At 44.5% G+C, this 10230-nt stretch overlaps 1 long non-coding RNA gene across 3 annotated transcripts in view; it reads left to right on the top strand.

Moving 5' to 3' along the window:
• The first annotated feature begins 234 nt into the window (after positions 1–234).
• The window catches only part of LOC104914651 (uncharacterized), a 28092-nt gene continuing 18096 nt past the window's right edge, over positions 235–10230 (top strand). For 2 of the 3 annotated variants that reach the window (XR_014879848.1, XR_004162097.2), the window contains exons 1-3: positions 365–647; positions 5859–5987; positions 7675–7836. This is a non-coding gene — a long non-coding RNA (uncharacterized LOC104914651). The other variant, XR_014879849.1, reaches the window with a different exon arrangement.

Genomic DNA, 10230 nt, shown 5'->3' on the forward strand with positions numbered 1-10230 from the left:
GAAAAACAGTTTAAGCGCTTGAAAAATAAGACTTTATGCTTTAAAAGTGTCCATTATTCCTCTTCCTTTAGCTGTCAACAGTTTTTTAGCTTCCCTCCCTTTATTTAAGTCCACAGCAGCACTCACTGTTTTTGGGGAAAGAGAGCCACTCACTGAGATAGACTGAATCTGCTGTTGGTACACATTTTGGGATTCTGCTCTGCTCACTTGGAGACACACGTACACAAGAGGGGAGAGAAAAGGAGAGCAAAGACAAAAATTATTACTTCCTCTTCAGGTGCTTTTACTCGCAGCCTCACTGCTAGAAAAAGACAAACACAACACACAGAGACTTATCAGCCCCTCTCCGATCAAGGGTATTTATACCAGTGTCTGTCTCATTTAGACATTGCTTTTAGTTGTCTCCTGATTGCAGTTCACAGCTGTGTTGTACAACCTGTACCCTCCTATCTAGGATAGTTTGATTAAAAGGAAAGTAAAAGAAGCATGTGAAAAGACTACAAGAGCTACTGAGAGAAGGATGACTTCAGGACCCCTAGTCTTCCCTTCCAAGTGGGTTTCCAGGACTGCGCTGAAATTGGTGGACATAGCGATGACTTCTTTGTATCTCCTCACCAGAAACTTACCAGATGGTCTGACCAGATCGAGTAAGTAAATAGTTTAAACATAAGGAAAAACTTTTTCTCTCAGAGTGGTCAGGCACTGGAATGGCCTGCCCAGGGAGGTGGTGCAGTCGCCATCCCTGGCAGTGTTCAAGAGGCGTGTGGATGAGGAGCTATGAGATATGGTTTAGTATCTTGTGGTAGCAATGGTAGTGGGAGGACTGTTGGACTAGATGATCTTGTAGGTCCTTTCCAACCTTGTGATTCTATGATTCTATAATTCTATGAAGTTGACAATGACAACTGTCAGCATTTCTCCTTTCTGTCTACCTATCGTAGGATCAGTATCAAAATGGATGTACCCCAGAGGATGATGTACATGCCACCAGTCATCAGTTGGCTTTAGCTCCTGGCACATGAGTTTTGGTCCATTGATTTTGGCATTTATCTTGTACATCAGGCCTGACCTTAGCACAGTCCTCGGTTAATATTAGGAAGACTTTCTGATTGAACTAATTTGGTGTTCCTATCTTGAACTTGTGCTGACTTTTCCAAGTAATTTTCTCCAGCAGACTGAGCTGCACTTTCTTACCTCTGTGAACTTTAGCACATGGGTTTGCCTGATGTGCTTGTGTAGGGTGTACAATGCCCTCTTCTGCTTCCCTGTCTACCTCTCTTCTTTTCCAGGAGAATGCTACAGTCATGAGAGCGGGGTACCCTGGGAGAGGCTCTGCCATCAATGGCACTTTCATAGTCCTTAATAGTGCAATACTCATTAGCACAAACTGGGGAAGCCGGGTGAATCGTGTCCATGAGTGTCTTTACTAGGGTCTGGAAAGACCTGCACAGATCAGGACACATCAGTGGTGAGAAGTAAGAACAACCCACCTTAGTATGCAGCACAGCAACCTTATGGCATTCTCTTGGGAGATAAGTGATGCTGGTTGTAGTTCCCCCAGGCAGAGGAGGAAATTAAACCCAGGACTCCCACATCCTTTATGAGTGAATAAAAAGTGGCTGTCTTCCTCTCAGCTTTGTGAATATAATCATGATATTTTTTTCCGGGGAAGCCATTTGGTAAGTCCACACTGAATTCAACAATCATTTTGGGACAATGGGAAAAAAAAAAACAACACATTTTTCAATGAAAAAAAAGCACATTCTCTTGACTGTAGTGACAGTAGAACAACCAGACAGACCCCATCACTCTGCCACTTTATATCCAGCAGCTGTGGGACAGGTGACTCTCATACTTGCAGACAACGGAGGAACTTATCTGGCAGTGTGAAATCTTGCTAGGAAAAAAGGGTTGTGCGGGAGTAATGAAATCCCCTGGGAATGGCAGATGAAACCTGAGCACCGGTGGGACTGCCTTGAGTTCTGACACAATTGCCACAGTGCATAAGAAAAAGCTGCAAAGAACAGACCCACTCTGAGGGCTGAGATGTGACCAGTGTCCCAGTTATTATTAGCTACTAAAGGTCTGAAAAGGTTCAAACTCCATCTTTGTAGGAATTCAAAGAGAGTGATGTATGAGGCCTTGCTGACAGCTTCCAGGCTGAAAAAGAAAGCAGAGGGAAAAGGGGCATTTCCCTGACCTTCCTTGGTGATTGCTCAGAACTGTGTCTACTGATGGCCATGTCTAACACTGCCAAGAAGAGCCAAGAGAAGTAAAAATCTGAGGAGTGAGATGTTCTGCTAGCACAGAAAAGCCAGCTGGAGAAACAAAAACAAATGTCACACAGCTGTGAGTAGGAGAAATGCTATTGTTTCCCTGGTAGCCCGTCCTTCTAGTCTTCTGGCAGAAGTGGGTGAGTGTGTGTTTGTGTGTGTGAGTATGCTGGGAATAAGTAATCAAGGAAACATTCAAGGAGCGGGCAGCGTCCTGAGCATCGTGGTGAGCAAGAGCGTGGCAAACAGTGTCAGCTGCTGGTTATTGCTCCACCCTGCATTTCCCCTCGTCTGCAGGAATGCACTCGCAGACGTGCTCCTCCTTGCTGCGCAGCAGTCAGGGCTGCGGATGACAAACTGGTGACCTCAGCAAGAGGCAAAACCGGAGCTGCAGGTGCTTGCTCGCTGCCTGCTCTGCAGAGGCAGGATGAAGCGGTGGAGATGCTGCTCAGATTTAGAACGTCAGATCATGCAGCTGGCTGGTTTCCTGTGTTAGACAGGAACAGAGGAGCCACATGCCCTCTTCAGGCAAACTGAAAGGGCATAGGGTAAAGATAGGCATGAATCCATCCTCAGTAAAGTTACTTTATTAGCAGTGGCCTTATATTGCTGTGAATGTTTTGATTACCACCCCTATCTAGAGAGGAACTGAGAATTTTTTTCCAGGAATTTTTTTCCAGGAACAATGTGGAATTGGAATAAGGGCTGTCTAGAAACATGTAAAGCCTTGACTGGTTGATGGATGCCATCAGTGAGGTCACTGAAGTGTATGTGATCAACAGGAAGCAAGGGTGCAGATACCAGCCTATGCAGATGGGATGGCATGGGAGAGCACAGGGGGAATAAGCCTGCTTTACATCTGTGACCATGTGAGCTCAGGCTCCTCTGATCTGCTACTAGAGCTGGTTCTCAATGCCATGCTGCTTCCCAGCTCCTTTATTTAGGGAAAGGAGGGATGGCATCAGGTGAGATGCAGGGTGAATTAGACTGCACATGGCCAGGCCATATGCAAGAGTGCATATCTGCCTATGGGGAAGCAAGGTGGCCCTTAGCAAAGGGTAGTGGATCCACACCTTCCTCCAGCCAACATGAGCTCGGGTACACACCTATACACATATGCATGCTTACACGCAGTCTGGTGTAGTGAATGGTGACAGAATAAAAAGGCTTGCCTGGCCCCAGTGGCCATGAAATGGAATTGCTACTGTACTGGCTAACATGGGCAGCAGCAGAGCTTTTCTTTATTGTGTCTGTTCTTAGTGCTGTGTACTGGGTGCAGTCAATGTTTGGGTAGAGAAGAAGCAGAGAGTCATCAAAATTGCCTGTTTGATCAACTTGACATCAGATTTGTGCAGGTGGAGCAGTGTTGATACCTGGTGAGTTCAGAGCTCCTTACCTTCTCTGTGGACGGTGCTGTCACTGACTGGTTTTCCTGCTGCCAGGCTGGGACACGGGACAAACAATAACATCTTATGTCATCAGGCTGAACATCAACACCTTAAAGCTCTTTGAGTCCAGATGAAGGGCAGCAAGGGTGTTGATGTCCTCAGACAGCAAACTACCACACTGTGAGAGGAAATGCTCAGAGACCACAAACACACCCCTGGAGCCTGCAGCATAATCCCTTTGATCAGCAAGACTGGGGTTACTGTAGGGTCAGGGTTGACACAAAACCAACCAATCAAGCAAGACCACCTACGTATTCAAATTAACCTTTTTCTTTGCAGCAATACAATTTTCTTTAAGGACTATTTTCTGTTTTTGCATGGAGCTCTTTGCCCCACTGTTTGCCTCTCTGCATCATTGCTGTGATAGATACAGTCATTGTTATTCAGGTACTTAGACTGATAATGCTGCAGATGGGCAGTAAGGGAAGTTGGCACAGGTTTTCTTTTTAAATAATCTTTTGAACTCAAGGAACTTTCCGATAATCATTGTGTATACTTTCATTTAAAAAAAAAAAAAAAAGAATCAAAGAAACCAAACCCAACATGTCTTTAAATCTTACATGTCATTTAAAAAAATGCACAAATATCTTTCATTTCTTTTTTGCAGAAGGGTAGCAGAATCAATTTGCCATGGTTATGCCTCCTGCCAATTGTTTAGAATTTCCAGGATTTAATCTTTCATCCATGTGTGTATCCACTATTTACCTTTGAATGAGATAATGCATAATGCATTGGGCTTTATGGAAACAAACCATGAAAAACCACTTTTTTTGAAGAAGAGAAAATTGCACTCTCCCCCTATGGCCTAGAAAAATTAGTGCCGATGTTACAACAACAGTGAAGGCACAGGAATGGACAGGTTAACTTTGTGTGAGCTCAGAAGATGTCAAATGTAAGGGCATGCACATACAATGCAGTGCGCCTGGATCCTCCCTCTACTTGAGGATTAATGCTGGCAATGTAGCATCAGTGCTGTAACAGGAGCACACGTGGAATGTTCACCATCTTCTACCCTTGGATGGGGCTTGATCTTTGCTAGTGCTTAGCAATCTCAGGGAGGCTTAGAAATTGTACAGCAATACAGTCAGTGTGTAGAAGGAAAGTGCAGAAGGCTGTAAATACTTAGCACCTGCTATCAGTAAAAGGTCCAAGGGCCCTGTTGGGTAATGGGAGATCATGAAATGGAGGATTTTTTTGAACGATAAGTAGCACCTGATCACTCGATGGGTGTTCTTCTATGTGATTATCCATGGTTTGAATGCTGCTTTGTGCTGTACCTAGAGCTGAGAATTAAATAACTGAAATGCATGCTGGATTTTTTTTCTTTGTGAAGAAGAGGTAGCAGTAGCTTTGATGTAAATCAGGCACGATGCTATCTCATGCTCTAGGTGCTGGGTCTGTTTGCAACCGTTAGTAGAGAGAAAGCAATGCTTTGACATGCCTCTCCCTCTCTCTGCTTCACACGTATAGACGTACATCTAGGGAGCCTCAAAGAGTCAAAATCAGCAGAGGTCTTTTAAGAGGTTTTCCTGTCTAAGGAGAGGTGGGTGTAAGCAGTAGATGGCCTTTTATGGGGAATTTTGTCTCAGCTTTCTTCTCATGCTTAGACTTGGCTTTTTTTTTTTCCTACTGTTAGGTGTTTCTTCCCAACAGCTCTCACTGGTCAGAGCTGGCTCCTCCTGAAGCACACCTACAGTGGAACAGCTCACTTCTGGCCTATCTGATGGTATCTGGTTAACTGTGACAGAGGCATAAATGAAAAGCAAAGAGGCCAAGGGCATGGAATTCAGTGCGCAGATTGGATTGAATTCCAACACGCTATGCTGCACCAGGAGATGGAAAAATTGGCCATGGCTTGCTAAACTAGTTCTTCTCCTCTTAGTCTGTGGTTAATCCACTGTCCTTTCTTTATAGAGATGCCATAGGGGCAGAGATAGCACCAGGAAACTTAAAAATTTGCTTCAGTCCCTCATTGCCCTATTTAGAAAAGAAAGCTGTAATGTGAGGAACACTGCGCACCTAAAGAGGGCTCCCTTACAGTTGTCCCTGTGGGATAAAAGACCATGTTGTGCTACATTCTGCTGGAAAGGCTCTTCCTTTATTTTTGAAAACTAAACCTCTGTGTCTTCTCTTCTAGGTACAAACGAGGGGGAATTGTTACAGTCACTGTGGGAACATAAATGGAGAACCAGCCTAAGAGTGAAGAGACTGAGGACAACAGAATGAATAGATCACACTGTACCATGAAGCAGATGGTCCCGATGAGGTGCATCTTTCACTGAGAAATCATTCAGCAGTACATGAATGCGCTGTTTGATGCCACCTCATCACTCAAAATCAATAATTTGTCTTTCAAAACAGCTTTTTATGTAAGGAAAGGCCAGATGTGAGTTTTATCCAAGACAGGAAACTCATCCTGAACTTCTCCTCCTCGCAGAATTGTAGCAGATAGCTGGTTCTCTTCTAATCCATCTGACTGGGGAAGAGATGGGAACACTAAGCTGGATCTGAGCTGCATGCAGAGAAGCTCCTGTATCTGCATGCTGCCCTTCTGATTCCACAGGGGATCTATGCAGGGCCCACAAGCTTGCCTTGACTTGGGCTTGAGAAAGCTGAGTGTATTAGCCTCAAATAAAGGAGAGTAATTTCTACAGGGAGAGCAATCAGTGAGAGAGTGCTAAAGGGAAATATGGATCTCTGATTCTGGCAGGAGATGAGAGTAACCTCCTAGAAAGGTCTCCCTGCAGAAGGCAGTTTTAAAAATGACCTTGAAGAAAGATACAGCAATTTAATTTGACTCTGATGAGGGTTTTTGCAGAGCCTCTTGCAATTTTATGCATGTTGGCTGGACAGCCCTGCCCTGACAAATGCCCTAGACTGTGCAGAGAGCTTCTGACTCTTCCATTGGACTTGAGAAGGATTTAAAAAAGGATATGCCTCTTGAAAGACAGGATAAATTGTGGCCCATGGAGAGGAAGGTTGGCAAGGCATCCCTATTATGCTTGTAAAGGCAGCTGTAGGCCCTGATAGAACAGGGATTGGTTGAATGAGTGGAAGAATGATTTTGGTGAGTGGAAGAAAATTTTGTGGAGAAATCTTCACAATGCTGGGCAGAGGATTAGCAGCTGGAGTGCTTTCGTGCCCAACACAGGTCTAGAGAGGGTCTTCAGAGGACCAAGTTCAGCCAATTGCGGACATTCATCATTTTCCCTTAATCATCTTGTCACGGTAACCAAGTAGCTTTGTCTAGCCCTTCTTCTGCCAGGCGCACTGCTAAACATCATGTTTGAGAACACTCTGTTTAATGCTAAGTGTTTTTTTTTCCCATCTCTGCATGAAAATAAATGAATCGGCTCTCTGAGAGAGGGCTTGGGAGTATCTGCTTCACAACACTACATGCATCTTTCTGAAACAGAGGAAAGGTGGAATACAGTGGTGTTCAGAACTCACAGACAGCCATAAACCAAAGAGACCAGCTTAGATGCAGGCTTAGCTAGGAGAGTACTTTCTACTCTCCTCTTTTTCCCTTTCTATATGCACTGGCTACATTGCTGGTAGCCAACATCCGCCCTACAAATGGACAACAGTGTCTCAGTGCAGCTTTCCTATTTACTTACTCATTCTTCCCTTGCTGCTAGGGAGTGGGAACACATATCCCAGGGGTTGGAGTCTGGGGCAAGTAGGAAATAAGACTGTTCTTGTAGTCTTGGAAAGAGAATGTTAGGGTAGAACCCCTCCGTCCTACTGTCACCTTGCACAACTAGACAACAACTGTGATGTCTGGTCTCAGTCAAGAATGATTAATGAACGATATGTGTTTGTCCCTAGCAGATGCTTGTAGTAAGTGTGTTGGCTAATGTTTGGAGCGAAATAAAATACAGCACGTAACAGGCAGAGGCACTTGCACTGAAGATGAGTCACACTGCATGACTTTTTTTTTTTTTTTTTTTCAGGGGAAGGAGGATTTGACCCTCACTAAGTGAAGGAGTTGCTGATTTAGTCAAGACAAGAACAGGATGCGATGCTTTGGTCTAGAGCATTGACATTTGCATCTCTGAGTGAGAGTGCTTGTTTTCATTGGAGGAACAGCAAGACTGCCTTTTGAAACATTTAAGGTAATTAAGCTTTTGGAGAAGAAGTGAATGCATTTTGATGGAAAGCTTTGAGTCTCTCTGGACCTACCAGAATGGCTACAGAAAGACTGAAGCCTTTCCATGTGTGCATCTTTTTAAACTGTGTGGTCTGCTTCGGGAGTTGCATATTAATATTTACATTTGTATTTTATTTTCACCTGATGTAAGAGTGATTTCAAGGTAAATGGCTAAGAGCAAAACGTTGATCTAAAATTAAGAGACCGTGTCCTTCTAAAGCAGGCTAGCTCAGGCTGAGAGTAAGTATCAGAAGGGTCTGGAGAGGATGATGTCTTTTCCACTGACTAGCATTGGCTAGGGGACCACTCTGACATACAGCAAATAAGAAAAAGGCACTCTTGAATGCTGAATTCTCATAAGAATTTTGCACAAGACAGCAAAAAGCAAGCTTTTGCCCGAGAAGTATACCCTTTCTCTCTCTCCTCTGAAGCCCCTTGGGACTGCAGTATGGATTGCTGGTGGCTAGTACTTTGCATATGGACTAAACTGTGTTAGGCAAAGGAATGAGAATAGTGTCAGAGTTGTGTGGAAGAATCCTTATGTCTCCAGACATAAGCTCAACCCATATCTATTCATGGATTTAGAAGCACTGTAGAAAAGTGTTACTCAGGCAGAGTCTAAACGCAGTAAAAGCTAATAGTCAGTAGGACACAATGGAGGATTTGATTCTTTAATAATGTCAAGACAAATATGTTTTCTTCCTCCAAGGAAAATAAAACAAATGCTCTCTTTTCATAAGGGATGTGACAATCCTAAGCAATTGTGCAACCCTATGCAATACATGCTCCAAACTGAGGTCCACGTGCTTCCATGTTTCTGCTTCTGAACTTCCATATGATACAGAAGCTTACAGATAGATGTTATTCATTTAAGACTGGGCAGGATCTGTGCCCCTACCTGGAGATCTTTCTTGCTGTAACCCTGTTGTGGTGAATTACTCCTGGAAACTGATGCCATTGCAGACTAAAGCAGCGAATACTGGGACATCTGTGGGCAGACACAAAAAAACTGCTCACGTGGGTGGCCAGTTAAGTCACTTCTTTGCTAATGTAGATAGGCCAAAGCTCATTTGGACCATACCTATTCTGCATAACTTCACAAAATTTGCTTTTATTTGAATCCCGGGTTATCAAGTTGCATTAATCTCAATGAAAGCAGGAATCCTAAGGAGAAGCTACAGGTACAGGGCTGTTCTAAAAGCTGAGGCACACTATCCTGCCTGTGTCCCCATCTGGTTGACAAAGAATTTAAAACAATATCGGGTGTTCAGTTCAGACCCATCTGGCCTTGGGCAACAAGTAGTACTGACGGCATCCAGTCCCCATCAGGGGAGCGACTCTACAGCAGTACTCACAGGAGTTACAGCCCTGCTACCTGGGGTCAGCAGTATTGTTTGCAAGGTGTCCCGAGTGTGCGTGTTGCTTTTGGATAAAATGCAGCTGGGACTGTGATTCACCAGCTGCCTGTAACACAGCTGGATATGTCATAGAATCATAGAATGATTAAGGTTGGAAAAGATCATCTAGTCCAACCCATCAACATCATGTCTTTATCTGGAAGCCTCTATCAGCCAAACTGTCTTTCCTCACCTCTTGCAAGGGCTGGCCTCCTCTTCTGTGCAGGCCCTGACACAGCTGAGGAAGCTGCTTTCAAGACTGCAGCACCGCAGTATTGTCCTTCTGCCCCAAATCTATAGCGCAGATCTCAGGTCTGGCTTGAGCAGGCAAGAGGAAAAATGCCTTATAATTTCCCTAATGATCTGAAGCTAAACACAACCTCTTTGACAAAGATGCTAATGTAAATGGGGCCTTAGCTTCTCTTTGAAATGGTTTGCAAAACTGCCTTGTACAAACCGGCTTCAAAGAACAGTTGAGCCCTGCCTCTGGTAGCCGAATGAAACTGCTATTGCCTCTCAGGTTAAAAAAAAAGTGTTTGTAGGCAAAGTTTTTTTTTTTTTTTAAATTGAAAACAGTTTCTGAGGCCAACACAGATAGATCCCCCCAGGGTTGAAATCAGCTCTATGTTTCTTGAAACAGAGCGAAAATAAGATGGGTGTTCCAGCTGACTAAAGTTTTCAGATTTTAATTAACTGGCAATGAGCCATAGAAGACACGAGGTGATGCACCGTGCTGGGCCAGCTCGGTGTGGGGAAGCCTGGCTGTGCCTGCGCAGTGCCCGTATCTGCTAGTAACTCCTGCCTCTGGGGACTCCACAGGCTGCTGGGCACCCCCCTGCTGTGAACAACTCATGGGCCTCATTCAGGACAGCTGAAGCTGGGCTGAGGTCTTTCACTCCTCGGTCTGTGATCCCAGGCTTTGCAGCAGCAGAAGGCAAGGCACTTTGCCTTCTTATGGCAGG

This window comes from Meleagris gallopavo, chromosome 1 (genome assembly GCF_905368555.1).
Source record: "Meleagris gallopavo chromosome 1, MGAL_WU_HG_1.1, whole genome shotgun sequence".
NCBI classification, from domain to species: domain Eukaryota; kingdom Metazoa; phylum Chordata; class Aves; order Galliformes; family Phasianidae; genus Meleagris; species Meleagris gallopavo.